We start from the raw sequence: 25,347 nt of genomic DNA on the forward strand, positions 1-25,347 counted from the left end.
AAGTTTTATGAAATGAATTAAAAATATTATAAGCAGTTTCATCTAATCTTTATACCTATGAGTGGAGTTAACATTACCACTGTTGCTCAGCTTAATGTCAAAACAGAATTGTTGTTGTTGTTGCTAAGTGCCAAAAGTCGGTTCCAACCCATATCTCCCCTGTAGGCACAACTGAACGAAACACCTGTCTGGCGCCAACATCACAATTATTCCCATATCTGAGAGCATTGTGGTTGCCACTGTGTTAATCAATCCCCTAGAAGGGCTTCCTGTTTCTCACTGCCCCTACACTTTTCCAAACAGTATGCCCTTCTCCATGGATTAGACTTTCCTTTTGGAATAGGTACAAATATGGGTCTTTTTCCAGTCAATAGGCCAAATTTGCTCTCATAGATGTGTAAGTGCTTCCAACACTTCATACACTTGTTGAAGCATTTTAGTTGGTATTCCATCAATTTTTAGAGTCTTCATTTTTCCCAGAGGATAGCCCAAATGCAGTCCCCCACTACCACAAATTAGGCAGTTGAGTTTCCCACATTTGGGGAAACTGCAGGGGTCAGCACATCCGGAGTGCAATGGGTCAGCCTCGCCTTGGGAAAACCGCCTTCGTGATCATGGTATCTCCCCTGCCAGGTAAGTATGAGTCTTGATTTTTGGCTAATACATTAATTGCAGTTTGAGCTTCTTCCTTCATTACCATTAGTTACTATTTATACACTCCTTCTGAAATGGTGGGATACTGACCAGTTCTTTTTGGTACAGTTGATTCTGTATTCCTTCCATCTTCTTTTGAGGTTTCCTACATAATTGCGTAGAATTATTCCATATTTCAGGTCAAGGCTTAATTCGTTTTATTGATTTCTTTCAATTTAAGATATGCTAAATATGTTCTTCCTCTTTGGTTTTCTAATTTTGTCTTTGCACATTTCATTGTAATTTTTGGTGTTGGCTTCTCAAGCTTCCCTTGGAAATATTCTATTCAGCTTTTTTACTTCATCCTTTCTTCCATTTGCTTTAGCTAGTCTACAATTAAGACCAAATTTCCGAGTCTCTTCGGATATCCACTTTGATCGTATGTTTCTTCCCTGTCTTTTTAATAAAAAGAGTAAGGAATGTTAATTTATCACCTCCACGTTTGGCACCTTCCCAGCTACCCACTTAGAGTCCCCTGAATACAAGTGCCATTTTAGCAACAGGTTTGCCAAGCTCAACAAAAATTAGGTATCACTTCTGCTGAGCCAGTATGAACCTACTGAATCCAACCCTTGGGTTTCATCCAGCAGGTTAACCTAATGCAACTCAACTTTTGAGCTTCATTGTGGACTCAAGCAAGACAAAATCTTGGCAATTTGAACCTTTCTCAAGTTACCATGATGTTTTCGGTTGGTCTACTTTCCAGGATGTGGGCATTTTTTACATTGAGTCATAATCCCTAGCGATGGATATACTCATTGATCTTCATCAGCAAGCGCTCCAAATCCTCCTGGAATTCAGCAAGCATCTGCACATTGCATGGGGTTATCTGCATCTGCACATCGCTTCTGCACATCACAGGGGGTTAAGAAGACTTCTTCCTGTCATGACGCAGCATTTCTCTCCATATAATCTAGCTTCTCTGATAATTTACTCAGAATACAGGTTTAATACATAGGATGAGACGATAGAACCCTGAGGCAGACCTTTATTGATTTTAAGCTATACAATATTGCCTTGTTCCGTTTGCTCAACTGCCTCTTCATCCATGTACAAGTTCCACATGAGCACAAGAAGTATGGAAAATACCTACTGATGCTAAAGTGTGTTATTTCCCCTGAAAATTATGCACTTCCTCATCTGAAGTATACCTTTAGAGGGCATTAGGATAATAGAACACTGTGTAGTCTAGTGATTTTGACTATTTATATGTCTGTTACTTACACTGACTTCATTAGGCAATAACACATAGCACAGTGTATAGAATTCAATGATACTCAACAAATATGTTTTGAACTTCTTTGAATTTCATCAATGTTGCATGTTTGAAGGAGGAAAATTTGTGGGGATTTTTTATGATTTCATGAAATCAGGTTTGGTCAGTCAGATCTACAAAAATCATAACAGCAGTTAATTTATGGTCAAGATAAATCAAACTATAAGTTAGTGCCAACTGTTTTTAAATTCTGAATTGGTTTGGCATGATATAAACATAGTCTTGCTATCAGATGAAGAGCATTGTAAATTTGATTACAGCAGATATAATTAGTTCAAAATGTAAAACATTATTTGATATCCCTTTTGATGTTCTTCAAATATGTTCTAGTTTTTAATACATTTTCTACTTTCATTTTGGTTAAAGTTTTTATGTATTTATTCTGTCATTGGGTGGCTTTTTTTTCTAGATTTCTTTTGTGTGGTTTTTTTCTGTATCTGAAATGCAGGATAGGGAAATCTATAGACACACTAATTGGATTAATAGTTACTTAAGGACATGGCAGAGAGGTTTAGAGAAAATAGAGAACTAACAACAACTAAAAAAAGAAGATAATGTTCTCAAATAGATAGAGGTTGATGATTTAAAAACTCTCCTTAATATGACTGGGTTATTGAATTTTATTGTATATGAATTTTATCTAGAGCCCTGGTGAATAGTGGTTGTGCACTATTATGGTAACCACAGTTCAGCAATTTTAAACCACCAGCAGCCCAGAGGGACAGATAAGAGGTTTTCTACTTCCCTAAACAGTTACCGTCTCAGAAACCCACAGGGGAAGTTCTACTTTGTACTACTGTGTCACTGTGAGTCAAAATCAACTCAACAGCAGAGAGTTTAGTTTAGTTTGGGTAAATTAAATGTCAATAAAACAAACACACACACAAAAACTCATACCATTTTGTTTTAGCTTGGGAAAAAATCTGTCATTTAAAAAGAGTAAATTAATAACCTCAAAATTGCTTGACATTTTCTCATTACTTTGGTAAAGTGCAAAGAGACCTTGAATGGCAAAAATTACTCTATTTTCCTCTCTGCAGCCTAGAAACACTGCACAAACACGTAAAATACCTTCTGATCTCCTGCCTCAAAAATAGCAAACTTTCTCAGTTTACCCAAAGAGGCATGCTTACATTTATCACCATGATATCAGTTTAAATGGGTCATGTTTAAACTTTAAATGTATGCTGTTTAATTTCTCTTAGTTTGCTTGCTTTAGAAATATTGTACATTTAATTTTTTATCTCCAATTAAGATAACAAATTGCTTTTGAAAAGTTATGTCATTCGATTTCATATTTTTATATGGGAAATCCTCATAAGTAACTGCTATTTATCAATGATATTCATTTTGGCCTGGATTGTGTCTCAGGAATAGAGCACTGGATAAAAGTTGGTTTTGGTATACTCAAATTAGGATTTGAATGTAATGAAACACTTTGAAATACAACAAAATGTAATGGAACAGAGTAGAAGTAAGAATGTGGAGAACTAAATGAAATAGGACAATAATATACACAATTTTGTCAATTAAAAATAGCCACTAGTCTTCACATGGAAATAAATGTTACTTAGCATGAGAAAAGGGGAAAGTGCTAGGTGTTCATTAAAAAAAAAAATGAATGTGGGAATGCAAGACTCTCAATGTTTGTGATTCTCATTTGTACTTCTATGACCAGAATAAGTCAAGATTTTTCTTTAGTAGCTAGCTCATTACCATCATTCTTATGTTACAGGACATTCTAAACCAAACTGCACTCATAGAGTCAATAATCAGTAGGAAAATGCATACTCCCTACTTGCAAATGTCCTCAGTGGGAAGGACAGCATTGAATAAGGACACAAAGCTATTTCCAGATGAACAAATCACATTTAGTAAATGCTGTGGTAACATATCCTTCAATAATACAAATTTATCTAAAACATATTTGGAAATAAGCCCTTCTTTCTAGTCCTGAGTCCAAATTTCAAAGAGAAATAGAAAAAAATGCCCGACCTTCAGAAAATGGAGTGGCATTTTAGAGGGGAAAATGGTACAGGAGAGACAATGGCAGACAACCACATTTCAGAAAGCTGAGTACTGGGGGATTGGATGTATCCTTTGCTTCAGTATTTATTACTCCAACCCCATCTGCCTGCATAAGGCTGATGAAACTGACCCTGACAAACCAAGAAGTATTTAAAGCTTGTGTCTCCATCTTAGAAGTACCTACCTATCTTAGACTCAGCTATCTCCAAGTTCTTAACTTAGATAAGGCAACTATTAGCAGGTAATGCCAAACATAGTAAGGACTGAGATTGACTGAAACTGTTATGCTTCATGATCCCACCCTGGTTATTCATTGGCCTCTCACCATCATGGGTTTATAATGAACATGATTCGTACATTTAGGCCTTATAAATAATGCTGCCCACCACTTGTCTACCGGCTTAATTGTGGCGGCTTCTGTGTTGCAGTGATGCTGGGAGCTGTGTCGCTGGTACTTCAAATGCCAATAGTGTCAGCCATGTTAATCAATTAGCCATGAAACCCTTATCTATAGCATGGGAATACTGTCAGATATGGAAGGGCTAAGAAATAAGAGCAAAGCACTATGAGAGAGTGTGCTGAAATGATCCCTGCAGGTCAGAAGGCACTCAATATATGACTAAGGCAGGGCTGTGATCTCAAAGTGGAATCAACCATCATGATGTGAATGGGGTACAGCCTATATCAGTGAAGCCTTCAGGACCTTCATTTGCTTATTGAGGCACAGTTCAAAAAAAAAAAGAAGAAGCAACAGCTTCAAAATGAATGTACAACGTCTGAACTAGGAAAATTGGAAATCATGAAAAGTAACATGGAACATATAATGATGGATGCGCTAGACTGATAAGGGCCATTTTGAATCAGAAAAGTGAATGGCTTATTATGCTAGGTATGACATGATCCATAGGAATGGTAATGCATTGACAGCCAAAAAGGACATTTCAAGATCAATCCCAAAGTACAATGCTATCTGTGACAGGATTGTAATTATTTACATTCAAGGAAATCTGCCAGAGGTTCAGGCCAAATTCAGAAAAGGAGGTGGGAAAATGATATTATTGTTTATGTCAGATGAATCTTGATGGAAAGCAGAGAATCCCAGAAAGATCCTTATTGTGCTTAAATGACTATGCTAAGCCATTGACTGTGGGGATCATAACAACCTCTGGATAGCCTTGAGAAGAATGGGAATTCCAAGACACGTAATCACGCTGTTGAACCCGTCCTTGGGTCAAGAAGTAGTTGTTGACCAGAACAAGGGAAAAATGCATGATTTGAAATCAGGAAATGTGTGTCAGGACTGTATTCTCTATTATCCTTACTCAATCTGTACTGAACAAATTATCAGAAAAAGGTGGATTTTATGAGAACTTGGCATCAGGATTGAAGGAAGGCTTATCACAACTTTTGATATGCAATTGACATAATCTTTCTTGCTAAAAATGAGGAGGACTTGAAGCACTTATTGATGAAGATCAAGGATTTCAGCCTTCAGTATGTATTACAACTCAAGGTAAAGAAGACCCAAAGTCTCACACCTGGACAAAATAGGTAAGATCACAATAAATGGAGAACATTTTGAAGTTTTCAATGGTTTCCTCTTATTTGCATCCACAATCAGTTATCATGGAAGCAGCAGAAATCATGGAAGCAGCATGGAAGAAATGAAAGGACACCTTTCATTGGGTAAATTTGTTGCACAAAGCCACTTTAAAGTGTTGAAAAGTAAGGAAGTTACTTTGGCGTGCCTGAGCCAAGCCATGGTATTTTCCAAGGCCTCCTATGCGGGTGACAGTCGGACATTGGATAAGAACAACTGTAGAAGAGCGGATGCACTGACACGGTGGGGCTGGAAAAGAATGCTGAACGCACCCAAGGCTACTAAAACCACAAACTGTAGCCAAAGAAGTGGGTCCAGAGGGCTCCTTAAAGGCAAGGACAGCAAAATTCAGTCTTATATATTTGGGGTGTATTGTCAGAAGGTACCAGACTCCAGAGAAGAGCACCGTGCTTGGTGAAGTAGAGGGGCAGCACACAGAAAAGGCAGGCTCTCAACAAGGTGGGTTGACCGCGTGGCTGTAAGGACAACTCTGGGGGTGGAGCAGAGCTGCGTGATGTTGGAAGAGGCGTGGTGGCTGCTCACGACTACTGCCCATCATGTGGAAGCTGCAGCTGCAGCACGCAGCTCACAGAACACCACAGTGATGAGGACACCTGAGATGGCAGTGCTTTCTTTGGTAAATCTTAGCTGACATGAAAGCCTCTAACAGGAAGAGCATGTACGTTGTTGTGTTTGCAGGCATGGAGATGACACCGACTGGGCAACATTTGTCCTGTTCTACATCAGCTCATCATGAGTTTCAGTTTCCTTGACAGAAACCAACAGAAAGGTCATATGTGGCGCTACGAGTCTTTAGTAAGTAATGGAGGTGAAAGTGCTCTTCATTAAACCAAGGTTGCCTCTTTATTCTGCTATACCGAAAAAGCCATACTTTGCTTTGCCAAGTTATATTGTGTGTTTAGAAGGATGTATTTTAATTTGTGCACACCGATAATGAGAGAAGTGGATTTCATAAAGAATGGTTAAGCCTTAGAATTGGAAGAAGGTTTATTAACAACCTGAGCTGTGCAGCTGACACAACCTTGCTTGGTGAAAGCAAGGACATTGGAAACTCTTGTTGATAGAGATCAAGAACCACAGCTTTCAGTCTCAACTCGTTGATCTAGTAGTTATGACTTGGGCAGCAAAGTCAACTGTTCCAAGTCACCAACCATTCCAATGGAATACGATAGAGTACCACTTCCATAACGAGTCACAGTCTTGGAAACTCACAGAACCAGTCCACCCTATCCCAGAGGGTTGCTATGAGTAAGCATTGACTCGATGTCACTTAGTTTTCAGAAGATTTGGTTTTATTTATGAGAAAAAAATTAAATGGCAATTTTAGATAAACAAACCAATTAAAAATTATTTTTTGAAATGAAAACACTGAGATAAGGTTCCAGGAATTGATGGACTAGCAACTAAAATGTTTCAACAAAAAGATGCAATGCTTACTCATCTGTGCCATGACATTTGAAAGACAGTTACCAGGACAACCAATCAGAATGCCTCTGTCTATTTGTGCTCAATCCAAAGAAAGATGACTTAAAAAAAAAGTGTAAGTCATTTTATTGAGCAATATAATTAGTAATTCATGCAAGTTCATTTTTCCTGAAGGTAATTCAGAGAGCTGCCAGCACATCATGCCAGATCCAGAAAAAGACATGGAATCAGGTGTGTCATTGCTAATATTAAATACAATTTGGCTAAAAGAAGAGAATTTTAAAATGATCCATACTTGTGTCTTATTGATTATGCAAAGACATTTCTTTGTGAATAGCAAAAGAAATTATGGATAACAGCAAAGATTGAGAATTTCAGAACATTTGCTATTTGATCACGTGGAACCTTTACATAAACCAAAGGAGTAATTTGAACAGAACTTTCAATAATAGTGGTAGTGATAAAAGCAGACACCAGCGATCGTCTCAGTATATACAATGCAAATCTTCTACCAGTCATGTTGTTCTCAACCTGCAACGAAGGCTAGTGGAATTTATAGCATACATTTGTTGTGTGTGCTTCTTTGTGGAATGAAAAATAAATCATCTGAGATTAGGAAATGAGAAAGAGAAAAATATCATAAGAGCCTTGCTTTTTTGGAGGTGACAAGAGCAGACTCCCGTGCAGCCCAGTTATGCCCAGCAGTGCAGGGATACCAGCCCAGCAGAGCTAGAAACATGGCCCCGTGGCCGAGCTCTGAGCCAGACAGAGAGAGGCAGGGGGTTCATCTCTGAGCGTTCACGTGGCAGTGATCTGTGGAGTCCTCAGAAACTGCTTGAGGACATGCTAAGAGTGCGGATTTCTGTTATTTGAGCTTATAGGGAGGAGGTCTCGGAGGAATTTTAATATTTAGAGTTACTTTTAATAGCTTGTGATAGTCAGAGACTGGCCAGACCAGGACATTTGAGTTACATAAGACTCCTTAGTCACGCAACACAAGTTGTATAAAATATTTTTTTTCCAATTTTAAAACCCAACAGAAAGATAAAAATTATGTTATAGTGATTATTCCCCCCAAAGGAATTTTCTATGGTTGTAGAATGGTTTCTGAAAATTCTCTTTAACAAAAACAACTCTTTCCCCAAATAAGTTTCTTTGCAGCTTAGATAAATTAGTTTAAAATGAATAAGGTCCACTTTTGTTTCATAAGAAGAATTTGGCTGGAAGATGGAACATTCATAACAGTGAAGTTATTCAATTTAAAGAATTTAATGAAAGAATATGAGTAAATTGTCAGTCAAGTCAGTCTAAAGATATACAGTATTTTTAAAAATTTAAGGATAATAAGATATATGGATCATATCAACCAGGGTACCATTTGCTTTGTAAATAATGAAATAGATGTTTTGTATCCATACATTCTAGTGTTCCACTAAATCCCATATTAATCCAAAGATCACTACATAGGGAATATTTAAAAGGGAAACAATAAATTGATAATAAATTTCTAAGAAAATCTTTGTTGTGAAAAGTCTCATTGAACATGCCATAACTGAAACCAAATTGCCAAAATATATAGATATATTGTCATGCATGTTTACTTTTCTGAATATTAATTCAATTTTAAATAGTCCAGGTAGCATTTAATAAAATGTCAGTCAACTATGAACTGTTATGAGTTTAAGTTCAGCTGTGTTACATTTCTTTTTCCAGCCTCTGGCTCAGAGATATGGTCTAATTCAAGTTAACCTGCTATCAAATGAAAATCAAAGCAGTTTAGAATTTGAAGCCATATTCTCATTGTCCTAGAGAATATATGCCCATCGTAGAGATAGAGAAATGGTGACAATGACACTTTTAAAACACATGCTGTCCTCTGAGAACTGAGATATTCTTTAAGATTTAAAGATTATAATAGAATGCCTTAGTAGTGTGAAACGCACACACACATACTCACTAATAAACTGATTCAAAACCAAATTATGTCAATAAGGAAACAGAGGAAAGGAAGGAAGAGCAGGAAGAAAGGATTATGGGCTAAAGAGAAAGAGGAAAACAGTGGACAATTAGAAATGTGGAAGAAAATAACAGAAGAGGTAAAGATGTGAAGAGTGGGGGAGGGGTGTAATAAAAGCAAGCCTAAACCCTGGCTGTGCTTCCCTGCTGAATTCTAAATTTATTTCACTTGTACTGTAGGTGTCCAGATCCAGTTGTTCCCTGAACCCATGTCAATTAAAACACAACAACTACATGCTTTTCTTTAAAGGTAACTTTAACGTCAATGATGACGTCTGCATCCTGATTTATCACTGTACTCTAAGCATTAGAATGTAGGGTCCTAGGGAGGCACATTGAAATGACCTGGACTGCCCATAGAACAACCATAGCTGTCTTGGGAGAGGTGCAGCCAGAGCCTTCTTAGAAGCACAGATAGCAAGACTTTTGTCTCTTGTACTTGTGAAATGTTATCAAGAGAGACCAGTCCCTGCAAAAGGAGAGAGAGGCAGCGAACAAGAGGAATTGCCCTCAACAGAGGGACTGACACTTTCAGGGGTCTTCAACAGCAGGGCATTCCACCCATCCATTATTCTGTGGGCTTCCTGATTCAATGCCCATTGTTCCCATGCGTATGAAGTGCATGTTAGTCCTCAAAGTAATATCCTTGTTTTCAACACCTAAAGAGGTCTTGTACAGCACAATTACCCAATGTGACAAAAGAGATGAAAACATACCTGACAGGAATGCTGTTTCATTAACACAACAAAGACAACCAATTTTCAAAAGGGGTTATAACCATAGGCACAGAGGTAGGATATATAATCCATAACCTTGAGGAACTCAGGTCAATTCATAACATCTGGCAAAATCCTGACTTTGTTTTACATCACTGCTCAGTGCCTCCTTAAAGCCTAACCCTGACATCATCTCTCACTATTCAGTTTCTCTCCAACATTCTTTACCAACAATCCATCTCTCTCCCGCCCTGACTTCTGACTCTCACACACTATAGACGGCCAGGCCTCCTTACCCTGTAAAGCTCTCCCTTGACCTTGCAACCTCATTAGCTCTTCGCATTCTCCTTTTCTTCCTAAAGTAAAATGCTTAAGCATAATTAATACAGTGTCTAGATGCACTGCATCATCTACTACTTTAATTTCTCAATTTACTGCAGACCCATGTGTGCTCCACCCTGTTGGCAGAGATTACTCCTGAAATGTCAATTACAGAATGCAAATAGCCCCTTCTTCTTTGTGTTGCTTAGCATTTCTGTCGGATTTGACATGATTAACTGTTTGACACTCGTGACTCCATTTCTTTCATCGTGAATGCTCTCTTCCTTTCTGTCTCTCCCATCAAACCCTGCCAGTGTCTTCTGCTCGACTATTTCCTCTTCCCCGTGTCGGTCCCTTCTCTCTTTCCCATGAACTCTGCATATTTTCTTTCTAGTTTGTCTCATCCACTTCTATATATTTAAATTTCTTCTCTAATCACACCTAGAGATGTATTTGTTCTTCTGGTATCTCATAATGTAAATATAACATTCTTCAGAAACACCGCAGTTCAAGTGCCGCAATCATTGGTGTGGATACCTTATCCACAGTGCAGAATTCACATCGCTAGCAGGCAGTTAAGAATGCCAGGATTTGCCAAGTGTTCCTTAATCTTCAAAGTGGTGTTTTTGCTTTTTTTAACACTTTTTTAAGGAAGCCTTTCACAGTGGATTTTCCAACACAGAATGCTATTTGTCTTGACTGCTGTTTCCATGGGCATTGATGATTAACCCAAGTAAAATGAAATCATTGCAAAGTTCAATATTTTACTCTTTATCATGACATTAAATATCAGTCCAGTTGTGACGAATTCTGTTTCTTTATGTTGAGGTACGATACATACCGAAAGAGGTTGCTTTCAATCCTCAAGTCCTCTTGCTTTCACAAAACAATGCTGTCTCATTTTCATATTGCAAATGGCAAATGGGTTTTCCAGCTTCTCAACAAACTGATCAACTATAGTGACAGGAACAGACCCAGTTACACACCTTTTCCGATGATGTCCTTGTCCTCCTGGAAGGATTGCCTCCTCATCTACGCACACTTTCCTCAGGAACACAATGAGGTGTTTTTGAATTCCTACTCAAGAAAAGCCGCGCTTGTTCAGCACATGGTTTATGCGGTTTTTGTGGTAAAATTAGGTGCCTCAGCAGATACGTGGGTTGGCTTACACTTGAGTACACTTACAATGTGATCCATAGTTTAGTGATGTACACAGGTGACTGCCTTGCACAGTCACTAAAACACTTTCTGATATCTTCAGTTTTCAGAGATCAGGAATGATATAACTCATTCAAAGTTCTCATCTCAACAAGGCTCAAATTTCTATCAATACCTGGCAAATGAGCTGCTAAAACATGCTTTGAATTCTCTTTCTTTGTCTATAGTATTAAAGATATTGTTCAGTGATCTCCCCATTCTATTGGGTCCTATTTTTGTAATGGCCACCACTGTGGATTTCTTTCTAATGGTTGACCAGGTAGTTGAAATCCATAGTTCTTGGAATAGAAGAGTAAAAGTCCCCAGCAATTTTCTGCTTGATAAATATTTCAATTTGTATTCCATCAATTCCTGAAGTCTTGTTTCTTACCACTGGTGGCAATGTAGCTTTAATTCCTTCCTTCATTACCATTGATTCTTGATCACCTGCTACCTCCTAAAATGTAAAATTTCCATCAATTCTTTTGGGCAGAATGACTCTGCATACCTCTTCCATTTTATTTGTATGTATCAAGTGATTTTCAATATTTTGCCCACAGATTTCTTCAATATTCTACTCTAGGCTTAAGGGTTTTTTTTTCTTTCAATTTTTTTCAGCTTGAATGCTTATCTTTTTCTTCTCTTTTAATTTTCCAAATTCAGGATTTCTCACATTTTAGTACATAACCCTGGCCAACCCACACTTTGATGCCTCAAATGTTAGACTGACCTGCAGGTATATTTGATGTATTGAATCCAGAAAGGGCCCTAGTTTCCCCCTATCAGCTCAGTTTTTGAGATACAGAACATATGCCCCCTACCACTCTTTATGCTGCTTATCCACCAAATCAATCAAGATACTTCAATGTAATATTTTATCGTAAAAACCACGTAGTGCTAGGAAGCTTGGGACAGAATAAGTACTTACTGGATGTATTTAAAGTATGTTGTCTTCTAATAAATATTTCGGTCAAGTTATGCTTCCTATGGTGTTTGTGATCCAAAGATATACTTGAACAGTGCAAATAACATGAACTTGGAATTTTCCCCAGTATATGTCACCTTTATGAGAAACTGAGTAGAAGGCACCTATTATTTTTATCTTAAAAAGGGACCATAAATAAGAGTTCCTCTATAATAAGTAAGGGACCTTGCGGGCATCGTGGGATATGTGTTTGCAAATCAGTCAGCTCTTTGCGCCTACCAGAACTGTGCAGAAGAAAGATGAGATTTTCTGCTACCATACAGATATACAGCCTCAGAAACTCACAGGAGGAGATCCTCTCTGTCCTTCAGAGTCTCTGTGAGTCATAATTGACTGATTAATAGTGATTTGGGTACAAGAAACAGACTTAAATGTTATGAAGCCCAAAATGGGTGGGTCAGATTTCAAAATCCTTTATTAAAATTAAAATGTTCCAAACATTTTATAAGATGGCAAAACTTATCTTCCTGTGCATAGAAAGTCTTAAAAGAAAAGTTTGGATACTTCTCATTAATAAGTTTAGAGTCAACCACAACTTTGAAACATTTAACATGAATTATCCATTGACTTCTATATATGAAAATGTGCTCTCGACACACAGAATCCAGGACAGCTAAACCCCTCATGACAGTAATGAAAGCACTACCATGAGGGCAGGGAGAAGGTGAGGGGAGAAAGGGGAAACTGACCACAGTGATCAACATTTAACTCTGCCCCTCACCCACACACACCACCACCACCACCACCACCACCACCACCAGGGTGACGAACAACAGAAAAATGGGAGACAGCGGATGATGTAAAATAGGGAGATAACAATAATTTATAAGTGATCAAGGGTTCATGTGGGAGGGAGGAAAAAAATTAGGCACTGATACCAAAGGTTCAAGTAGAAAGAAAACGTTTTGAAAAGGATGATGGCAACATATGGACAAATGTTCTTGATACAATGGATGTATGGATCACTATGAGTTGTAAGAACCACCAATACAATGATTTGTTAAAATTAAAAAATAAAATGTTTACTGCATAACTTGAAAAGAAAAATTTAGATCTTCAAAATATGAATGAAACTTCTATAATGTTTTACAATTTTGACAGTTTAAATTGCCCACACACCTTCCCTACATGAGACTTTTCAATTTTCTTTTTTATTCCCCATTCGTGTCAATTTGTGTGTTGGCTTTGGAGGGGCCGACCTGCAGTCTCGGCATATATTGTGTACCCTTTCCTACCGGAAGGAACATGTTGCTGTCATCTTAGCAGGTTTACGTCATGTGACTCCAAGGAATGGGAAGAACTGCCCCCTTTGGGTTCCCAAACCTTTAACTATTTTAAAGATTGCAGTGGGCTCAAACCACTGAGTTCATAATGGGCAATTCATCTAATTCTTTTTTTAAAAATCATTTTATTGGGGCTCATACAACTCTTATCACAATCCATACATACATCAATTGAGTAAAGCACCCTTATACATTTGTTGCCCCCATCCTCAAAATTCGCCTTCCGCTTGGGTTCCTGGAATCAGCACCTCATTTTCCTTTTTCCTTCCCCCTCCCTCCCAGCTCCCCCCTCCTTCATGAACCCTTAATAATTTATAAATTATTATTTTATCTTATCGTACACTGCCCAGTTTCTCCCTTCACTCACTTTTCTGTTGCCCATCCCCCAGAGAGGAGGTTATATGTAGATCCCTGTGATCAGTCCCCCTTTTATATCCCCCCTTCCTTCATGATCTTGCCACTCTCACCCTCTCACCGTTGGTTCTGAGGAGTTCATCTGTCCTAGATTCCCTGTGTTTCAAGATCCCAACTGTACTGCTGTGCATCCTCTGGTCTAACCTGGTTTGCAAAGTAGAATTGGGATCATGATAGTTGCGGGGAGGAAGTATTTGAGAACTAGAGGAAGGTTGTAAGTTTCATTATTGCTACACTGAACACTGAGTGACTCATCTCCTCCCCACTACCCCAAGGGATGTCCAGTTGTCTACAGATGGGCATTGGGTCCCCATCATGTGCTCCTCTGACTCACGATATGATTTTTTTCCTCCCTGCCTTTTGTACTTGAAACCTAGTCCCCTCGGCCCTTCATGATCACACATGTTGGTGTGCTGCTTCCACATGGGCTGTGTTGCTTCTGGGATAGATAGTCGTTTGTTTACTTTCAATCCTTTAAGTCCCCAGACGCTATATTTCTCGATAGCCAGGCACCATCAGCTTTCTTCATCACACTTACATATGCACACATTTGTCTTCAGTGTTTATGTGGGGAAGGTGAACATCTAATTCTTTTAAAAATATTTCTCACCCTGTAAGTTGTTGATGTGAATTCTCATATTTACATATAGGGTGATATATTAATATAATTAATAGCTAAAAATATAGTGGAACAAGATTTCTAGAAAACTGTAGCTGATGCAGCCTGTTCAATACAATTTTCAGTATTAGAACCCAAAAGAATTTCAGAAACAGCCCTGAAGACCAAAACACCAATAAAAGGTTGTTGTTCTTGTTTGGCTTTGAAATTTACTTTGTCTTATGTAGCCCTTCCCTTTGAAAGACTTCGTTCAGTTTTTTGTTTTTTTTTCTTCTCATTTTATCACTTCTTCCATTAGCTTTAGCTAGTCTGTGTTTAAGGTTGTTACATTAAATTAGAGTCCTTTCTGAAATCTATTTTGACATCTTATTTCTTCCCTGTCCTCTTAATGACATGCATTTATTCATTCATGATACCTATGATGAACATCTTCATCTTTAGTCTTTTTTGGTGAATGCATCAAATGTGTTCTTTAAAGACTCTCTAATTTCAGGTAGGGGATACTTAAGGTCACGCTTTAGCTCATGTGAACTTATTTTAGTTTTCCTCAGCTTCAAATTGAATTTGTAGAGTAGGGGTAGGAGGAAGGTGAAGAGAGAAAGGGGAAACTGATCACAATGAGAAACATAAAACACCCCCCCCCCACCACCACCATAGTGATAAACAACAGAAACATGAGTAAACTGACCAATAATATCACACTTTCACAAATTCAGTAAAGTTATTTCCTGGACATTAGATCTAGTGATGTCCTTGGATATAGCTGTCAGGTCTGTTGTTCAATGGCATTTTTATAAAATAAATAGTTTTTCATGCAATCTACCATTTGATCATCAAGGCCACATTTGCATATATCGACTCCTATGCTTGCTTCTACATTTTGCAGAAGATGGAATTACGGTATATTCCTCTATATGAACAATGATCAATTTGAATTTGAAAGTAAAATCTCAGCACCACTTACAGTAGCGCCCAAAGCTTTGAAATCCTTAGGTGCATCAAAGGAAATACATAAAACACATACGTTAGGAAAACTACTTAGCACACGACCACTTGTCTGTCAGTTTGTCTTATTTTGGTTGTTCGTGTGTTATTATGAGGCGGGAGGCTATGTCACTGGCATTTCAAACACCACCAGGATCAGCAAAAGTGATAGCACAGCTTCCAGACTAAGAACAGACTACAAGGAAGAAGCAGAATTAGCCAATGAAAACTCGATGACTATCAGTGGAACACTGGCAGATCCTGAAGACCTCATGAATGGCAGCAGCACGTTGTCAGATATATGAGTCCTTCAGGTTGGAAGACTGAAAATTTGACCCAGGGAAAGTAGCGTGCTCCAAGTAGAGTTTAACCTAATGACATGGATGGAGTAAACCCTTCGAGATTTTCATTTGCTGCCGGAACTGGACTCAAAATGAAAAGCAACATGTGCAAAGGTCGATTACTAATTGGAGTAAATGGTGTCATACATGTAGAAAGTAAAAAAGAAATCATTTTTTTTAAAAAATCTTTTTTTTTAAAAAAAAGGAAGGGAAGATAGAAAAGATCAATGGGAATATCAGTAGAAACTCTGAAACATGTTCTTAATCAGAGTATCTAAGGCAAATGGAAAAATGATGAAGTGAAACAGCTGAACAGATCATTTCAAAGCACACCTTGAGAAGACAAAGTAGAATACTATAGTAAAATGTGTAAAGACCTAGCATTAGGAAACCAAAACACAAGAATAGACTCAGAATATCTTAAACTGAAAAGACTCAAGATAAAATTAAAGCCCCCAAGTTTCAATATTGAAAGATTCTGTGGGCAAAATATTGAAAGATGCAGGAAACATAAAAAATATGGATGGAAGACAAAGCCATAGTCCACCATTTCAAAGGGTAGCATATGATCTTCATATGAAGGAAGAAGTACAAGTTAAATTGAGGGCATTGGCCTAAAACAAGGCCCCAGGAATTAATATAATATTAACTGACAAATTTCAACTAACTAATGAAGCACTGCAAGCACTCACTCATCTATGCCAAGAAATTTGGTACCATTTGTTGGCCAACTGAATGACAGAGATTCTCAATTGTATGCATTCCAAAGAAAATAACCCCAAAGAATGTGAAAGTTATAGAATGATATCTTTGCTATAGCATACCAGTATAATCTTGCTGGAGATTATCTAGTCGTTGCTGCAGTAGGGCATTGACAAAGCGGTGCCAGAGATTCAGTTCCAATTCTGAAGAGGACATGGAACAAGGGCTATCAATGCTGAAGCCAAAACGCTCTTGATTGAAAGATGCGTTCTTGACTATGTAAAGTCGTTCGATTGTGTGGATCACCACAAACTAAAGATAGCCGTGAGAAAATAGGAGCACCACAGCACGCCATTGTGCCCGTGTGGAACTGTGTAGTTTACCACTTTACCTGATCACACCCGCTTCTCCAGTATCAAAGGTGGGGAGGATCCTCCAGGAGATGTCTGAACATCAGATTTGGGATTTACCGGCATCCACAACCAATTGAGACATTTCCTTAATGGTTTGTGACTTTTTGCAATGCATTGCAGAGCCCTGGGACACGACGGATACACTGAAAGGAGGAGCGGTGGTTTACATCAGAGATTATGTAGTGGAACAGAGTTTTTGAAGAGTCAGACATTGGGGGATCTTTCATCTCCACCTCATTGGAACAAGGCTTGCATCAATCTTCATGCGAACTGGTCTTGCATTTATCTTTCGTTGAACTCTTCTGGTCCTAGTCTTTCTACAATATATTTTTAGACACTCATCTATAGCCGCAGCCTGCTCCTGCCTCCCGGCCGCACATTTCATATTCAGATCTTTCGTAATTTGAAATTGCTTAACTCACATATTTTATAATTTCTTTATCTTTAAATATCTTGCAAAGGACTACTGCGAGTGTAGAGGGGTGTGCATTGGGTTGCTGACCAGAGATTAGCAGTTCCATGCCACCAGCTGCGGGGGGCCAGGGGGGGAGACGGGGAAGGGAGGAGGCCTTTTGTGCCCATGAAGTGCCACAGTTGGGGAATGCGCAGTCTTCTGCTCTGGCCTACAGGAATGCTGGGCACCAGAATCAACTGGGTGGCGGTGCTTTGGAGTTTACATGTCACACTATTCAATTCACAGCAAATACATATTGGCTGGATAAGAAGACCAAAGCCATTTCCAATGTCAACATTCGATATGTCTAATGGAGCAGACCAGGTCCTGGCTAAGTTATTTTTAAGTCTAAATGGTTGTGGGTTGTGGGGAAAAAACGCTATACGACAGCAACCCAAAGCCATCGATATTTTTAGCAGTAAAGAGTGGTATTTCTGTCCTGGAAATACTTGTCAAATACAGTATGTGACCGAGAAGGAAGAAATCGTCTTTAGAACATCTTGAGAACCTCTTAATCTCCAATCTTACTCAGAGCGGCAAACTCAATATTCCCTGGGGACACACTTTCAAAGCCTCTTTGTAGCTTTGGAAAGAAAACTGAATTTTTATAATGAGGCCTGGGTTTGGATACTTTCTCTGCTGTTTCAAAATTGTGCGACTTTGTACAAAAAAGAACTGAATTAACTGAATAAGGACAGAACTGAATTAACATTTTAAAACAAATTTCTCATCTCTGAAAATTAGATGAAAGCATTTGCCTAGATATTTATAAAACGTAGTATAAAGCTTAAATGTAGTTTTACCAATATATATAACATATATGAAACTCACTAAATCCAATCTACTTCTAATATTTCGAAGGTGGTTATGGAAAATGCAAGAGATGTGCGCTGTTAATGTAAGCAATGCTAAAGTAACCCATAGCAGTGCGGTCGGGTGGAGTCTGAGTCAAAACAACTAAAGGCAGGGTTTCTGAGAGTGCAAAGCTTTATGGGAACAAAGAGTCTCGACATAACAGAAGTTATTAATAATAGCAATTAAGCAGAACATGATAAGTAGGTAAAGGATTTCCTGAAGAGCTAGAGTAACTCATCAGTTAACAAGACTCCAAGCTGAGAGGATGAAAGCTTCACTAAAGAAAGGATCTGATTTAAAGCACGTCCAAGTATGGAAACTGGAGTCTCACCATCCTTGCCTCTAAGCAGCGCTCTGGCTGCACGTCTTCCAAGACAGACTGTACAGTTACTCTCTCTCCAGATTTACCTACCCTGGATTACATCTCCAGAAAAACCCACCCAGAAAAACAAACAAACGATAATAACAAAACAGAGGAAAACCTGACTTGAAAAAAAGGAGGGAATACAAAACCCCAGCACAGATTTAAAACGGGTCCAAAGGGTGATCAGATGTGTTAGATTTTTAACCCGTTTCTGCCACCGTCCTGTACTTCGCCTTGCACTCTGCACGACGGTCAAAAACAAGAGGGAACGCCCACGGGTGTCACAGGTGACCTTACAGGAAGTGCAAAGTCCCAGGCCAGTGAAACCTGCGCTTATATGGTTCCTGGCGCCTGAAGCAGTCTTGGTGGCACAGGGAGTCCAGAGCTGGGCTGCGGACCAAGCGGACCAGCCACTCCCGGAGAGCAGTGTGAGGGGTCTGCTTCTCTAAAGCTTTCCAGAAGAAACACTTTAGGGGCTCTGCCCCATAGGGTGTCTGGGAGCTGGAAGCTGTTTCGTTTCAGAGCCCTTACGTACCGGCATCACATTGAAGGTTGAAGATCACTGTTCGATACAGCATTCTGTCCATTTCTTTTATAAATTGTCTGAAAAACATAGTGACTATTGATAGATTCATCCAATACTCAAAGGAGACAGAAAAACTGATAACATGGAGTCGTTGAAAAGTTAACTTGATGAATACTTTCAAATAAACGTTTTTATCATTAGCTACTTCTTTTCTAAGTAACTCTACTATCACTATAAATGTATCATTGACATATAAAAGTGCGTGAATTTACTACATAGAGACTAAGAAATACGGACCTCGGATTTTTATAGAAATGCACATATTTGCATCTCCAAAACCCTTGGAGAAGGGAGCAGCGCATCTTCATAATCCATCAGACTCCAACTGCTAGTCTCAGGCAGGCTCTGATTTTAGAATCACAATAGCGCCACCTGCTGAAGCTGCTATGGAAGAACTAGCAAAGTGATTTGCACTCTGCATTTTTAGTTGTTTTTTAATTGTGAATTGGATGAAGATTTTCAGTACTCGGCATCAGTTTTACTTTAAACAATTCATCCATATTTTCTTTCATCTCATTCATTGCAATCTCCTCAAGGTACTGTGATTATCCCGTTGTGTGTGTCTCCTGTTTCTATTCTGTCCAGGCTTCTTTCTTAACGCTTCTGAACTGCCTCCTCGGATAAGTGCCGCCCTTTTGAAGCTAAATGTTGTGTTATTCTAAGATGTGCCTGCATCACTAGTGTTCCTGTACCCCGACAGGCCTCTCACGAAATCAAACGACAATTTGCATTGGGTAAAGCCACTGCCCAAGACTTATTTAAAGCGCTGAATGGCAAGGATTTCACTTTGAGGAGGACGATGCACCTGAGTCAAGCTATGACACGTGCCATAGCCTCAGATGCAGAACGACGAATAAAGAAAGCCACAGAAGGATGGATGTGTTTGAATTATGTTTCTGGTGAAGAATATTGAAAGTACCTTGGACTTCCAGAAAAGCAAATTGATCTTAAAAGAACTACAGCCTGAAGGCTCCTTAAGAAGCGAGGGTGGTGAGAACTGATGTCATGTACTTTGGACAGGTTATCAAGAGAAACCAGCCCCTGAAGAAGGACATAATTCTTGGTAAAGTCGAAAGTCAGCAAATAGAGGAAGACCATCAACAAGAACTAACAATGGGTTCCGACACAGCAACAATTGTGAGGATGGCACAGGACCGCTCAGTGCTTTCTTCGGCTGTAAGTAGCATCACTGTGTGTCGAAACTAACTACATGGCACCCAACAGCACAGACTCACTACTTTTTGATGGAAAACTGAGCTTTAGGGATGAATTCTGTTCTAGAGCCTTCGGGTAACTAAGGGAGTTCCATCAGTCTCTATCCGACAAGTAAGCCTCGTCTCTTCTGTGATTTTGAGTTTGTATCCAATTTTTTCCTCTAATGTGTTCTCTTTCAGAGCAGTTGATTGTGTAGTCGGGCACCATCTAGTACTTCTGAGCTCCGGGTTGTAGACACTGATGTTTGGGATCTGTTAGTCTATTGGACTAATTCTTTCCACTTGACTGTGGAGCTCCATCACCCTATGGTCTGCTAGCTGGGGAAATGCCACATCTGCTCCTTACTTGGCTGCTTTTGAGCTTTCAAGACCCCAGTCATTGCTCACCAAGGTCAGACGTAGAATATTGTCCTTGGCAACTATGCTCACCCAATTGGCCGGGGCATTTCCTGAGGCTATTTCCTGAGTCTCCAGACCCACAGACTCATTCCCGCAAGGTGTTTGGTATTGTCTAAGAAGTTTTCCTAACTTTGTCCCCTGTATATTCCACCACACTCTAGATTTAGTTGAAGCAAACTAAAATATGTTTATACTTGTACTTTCCCTTCGATACCTATTCAGCTTGAATGGATATCGATGTATCTACTCACAGATCACAGTTACTATAAGATAATGTATATAAAACAATTGCCTCTGTTGCCTGTAACTCTCCCACATTCACCAATGTCTTTCCTGCCTCTATCATTTTCCCCTACCTCTATCTTACTGTATATTGCTTCCTCCTTCACCCAAGTTAACTTGTATCTACCCTCTAGCCAGCACATTTCCCTCCATACTCCTTTGCCCTATGATAACCATCTTTTAGGATGATAACATTTTCTTGATATTTTACAGTAGAGGTCTCATACAATATCTGTCGTTAACATGTAATATTTGTAATGGACTAATTCTGCTCCACATAATATACTCAGGTTTGTCCATGTTATGAAGCATTTTCTAGATTCACCATTATTCTTTAAAGTGGCTTAGTTGCCTATTGTGTGTATGTACCAAAGTTTATTCCTCCATTCCTCCAGTGAGGAACACTTAGGTTGTTTCCATCCCTTTGCTATTGTGACTAGTGCTCCATTTCAATTCATTTTGTTCTATAGGATAATTGCATTTCAAGTTTGCTTTTTAAGGTTTCGATTTCCCCCAATCCCTGATCTCTCACCAGTTCTAAGACCAGCGCATCCAACAAGCTTTCTTTTGCTCACATTGCCCTAAAATAGCAGGTAAGCCATCACTCACAACAATCATAAAGAATTCCAGACCATGTTTGTGACATATAAAAGAAGTGCACTTTACTGTGTTTCTTGAAAAGACGTATGTATTTCCCGGCCAAGTGTTACAACATGTGACTCTAAACTAATATCAATGTACAAGGTACCTTCTAGTGATCCATTTGGCAGTGTTCATGACTGTGTTCCACAGACAGGCATGTGGGCCCAGTTAGATACCAGAACTGAGTCACTATTATTTGACAGCAATGGGCTTTGTTTGGGTTTAGATACCGGTGAATTCCTGCGGAGGCCACATCTCACTTCCTGTGCCACCCTACACGAAGCAGACTCCTCATCCACACCAGGGCAATATTTAGTCAATTCATTCACACATGAAATTGGAATGTGGGGATCTGGAGGGACAGACCTTTTCAAGGAAGTCATGTCCTTCTTTAAATTTATCCTCTCATGTTTTTCTAATGTTGAGATATCTCCTTCTCTGAGAAGGATAAAAAGTGAGATATAGGGGATATCTTGATTGAAGTTTGACCTAAAAGATGTGTTCTATTGACCTTACGTAGAAGGTTATGCAATTAATAATCCGTGGTAAAATAAGGTAAGCATTACATTGAAGCCACAGAATCTCTTCTAAAGCTGCCATCATCGGCATCATCATGAACACAAAGTAACAGTAACGTCAGCTTGCTAACGAGTGAACGTCCTGAAGCTTTGGGGAGAAAATTTTGAAGAGCACTTTGAGATTCCTTTAAATGATTCTATTTTAACATCTTGGAAGACATATACTTGGAGCTAACTTTAAAATGTTTCGGGGGGCCTGGGAGTGCTAATGCAAAATGGTGGTTCAGACGTAGCAGCTGCTCCGAAGGAGTAGGACAAGGCTAACTGATCCCCTACGAGTCTATGACTCAGAATCAACTTAATGGCAAAGAATTTTGATTCTGATATAAATGTTTCCGAAAAGTTGATTTTTATTCAAGAGTATATAACATGAGAAAGAAAACGTTAGATATCCTGGGTGTGATGAAGTAAAATCTTGTACTTAAGGCTCTCTAACTCCCACTAAATGATTGGGTAAGACCAGGCAGAGAGAAAAAAATATAGAGAGAGGAAATTAATATTTAATAACTTCTCAAAAATTAATTCTCATGAAGTAGCTTCCACTTTATTCTTCATTTTGGAATTTATTACCACAGCAACAAAGTGTACATATGTATTTGTTTCATTTTCAGAAAATGATTTTAGATGTTTTAAAAATCTAATTATATGCATTAAATTAGAAGTGTGTTAGTGATCTTTTAAAAATAATGTTTTTGCATTCACAAAAATGAGTATGAAGCAAATAAACTAAATTTCTATACTGATTCATAAACTTGCCCTGAAACTAATTTCCAAAGAGAAAGTCTTAATCTGAACATTATTAAAATGAATAGCTTCACAATCACAAGGCCTTGCAGGAAACACACATTTAAACAAGTTAGCGTACGCTACATAAGCACTGCCACTGCCTCCTCATAAAGGCTTGTAAGAGATTCTACTGTTTGCCATAAGATAATTTTCACTTTTTCCTTATTTATGTAGAAAAATTAATTTTGAAATTGTATTAGCGATTGTCATAAAATAATTGTCTAATAATTTTAATATTTCAGTGGCATACAAAAATAAATGTTTGGTTTTCATACTTGTTTCAGCTGATGTTATCTGGGCTCATAGAGCAGGAATAGTTCAATGCTTTTCCAAAATCTTTTTCTCAAGTCTTTCCACCAAGAGGAGGTTCCCTAAGCACAGGGGAACAAACAGAAACATGCAAGACTCCCTAAGACTCAGGCAACATCATTTATACCAAAGAACACAAGGTGGTTGAGACCAGCATCCAAATGGGAAGGCACTGGACAGATACATGGTAAAACAACATGAAGGTCGAGAAGGATGAAGAATCAAGAGTTCAATACAATCTAAAATGTATTTTGTTCTACTGCACATAATAGGGTCACTACTCCACCAACTCAACTGCACCTAACAACAGTTTTTGTCATAATTGTCCATTGAAATTTTACCATAGTCATAGAATAATATTGAAGAGTTGATTTTTATGTAAAATTATAGTACTCTCAGATTAATGTTTTGTGAAAGATCAAAAGTTTCTAAAGAAAATATGTATTATGAGTGAAAAGTACCATCATTAATTAACTACAGAAATGGAAAAATCACATCTTGGCTCAAAAACTTTATAAATGTAATTGTTAGATACCATTGCATCCATTTTAAAGCACAGTGATCAACGTACAACAGAATGCAACACTGCCCAGTCCTGCACAGCCCTCAATCCGGTTACCGTGTTTTACCTCATTGTTGTAGATATTGTTTCCATTCACCCCTTCATGGATCTTCCTCTTTTTAGCTGACTTACTCTGTTACAAACTATCACATCCTTCTTCAGGGATTTATCCAAGATGAAGTCTCGCCATTTTCACCTCTATGGAACATCCTGGCTGTACTTTTTCCAAGGCAGATTTTGTCATTTGCTGGCTGCTGTTGTTTCTATAAATCATTAATTGGTTCTGACACATAGAGAGCCAATGCACAATGGAATGAGACACTGTCCATTCCTGGATCATTGTACACTTATTGTGATGTTTGTGATTGTTGTCCACGGTGTCAATCCATAACCTGGCTGTTCTTCCTCTTTTCAATGACGCCCTGCTGTACCAAGCATGATGCCCCTGTCCAAGGACCAGGCTCCCCCAATAACATGTCTAAAGTACTCGAGATGCACTCTTGGCACTCCTTCCTAGAAAGAATCCTGACTCTCCTTATCTGAGACAGATTTGTGTGTTCTTCTGGCAACCAACCACATTTTCAATAGTTCTTCCAACATCATAATTCAAATCCATCATTCTTTCCTGTGTTCCATTTCATTGTCAATTTTCACAGGCATAGTGTCCTCCTTGTTCCTCCAACACTTTAAAGAAGTCTTGTACAGCAGCTTTGTCCAGTTCAGTAGATCACAGCATGCATCCACGGCTTCTATCATGAACACTGATTGCAGATTCAAACAAAATGAAATCTTTGACAACTTCAATTTTTCTCTGAAGCTGTTTATTTGTTCAGTTGTAAACATTTTTGTTTTCTTTACTTTTATTTGAATACACAGTGAGGGCTTGTTAAGCAAATCATGCTGGATTATATGAAGAAGAATGTGGTATCAGGATTGATAGAAGCTTATTGACAATCTGCCATAGGCAAGGTGCAACCTTGCTTGTTGAAAGTGAGAAGGACATGAAACACGTGCTCATGAAGAACAAGGATTGTAGCCATCAGTATGGATTACTACTCAATATGAGGAAGACCAAAATCCTCACAACTGGACCAGCAAGTACTTTAAAGAATTAATAATGACAAAACCACCAGTAACAACCACAAAAATGTACATATCCTTTACTATAGTTTGTTGTTCTTGTTTGGTGCCATTGAGTCAGCTTGTGAGTATGCGTATTAAAATAACCAATTCCCCCTACATCTGTGTGATTCAAGCCATTATGATCTAATTATCTCCTATA

At 38.6% G+C, this 25,347-nt stretch overlaps 1 non-coding gene across 1 annotated transcript; it reads right to left on the reverse strand.

The window, feature by feature from the left end:
• Positions 1-477: 477 nt before the first annotated feature.
• LOC142443809 (U1 spliceosomal RNA) lies at positions 478-641 on the reverse strand. Its single transcript, XR_012783556.1, has one exon. It is a non-coding gene; the product is annotated as a U1 spliceosomal RNA (small nuclear RNA).
• Between the last annotated feature and the right edge of the window lie 24,706 nt (positions 642-25,347).

This window comes from Tenrec ecaudatus, chromosome 3 (assembly GCF_050624435.1).
Source record: "Tenrec ecaudatus isolate mTenEca1 chromosome 3, mTenEca1.hap1, whole genome shotgun sequence".
NCBI classification, from domain to species: Eukaryota; Metazoa; Chordata; class Mammalia; order Afrosoricida; family Tenrecidae; genus Tenrec; species Tenrec ecaudatus.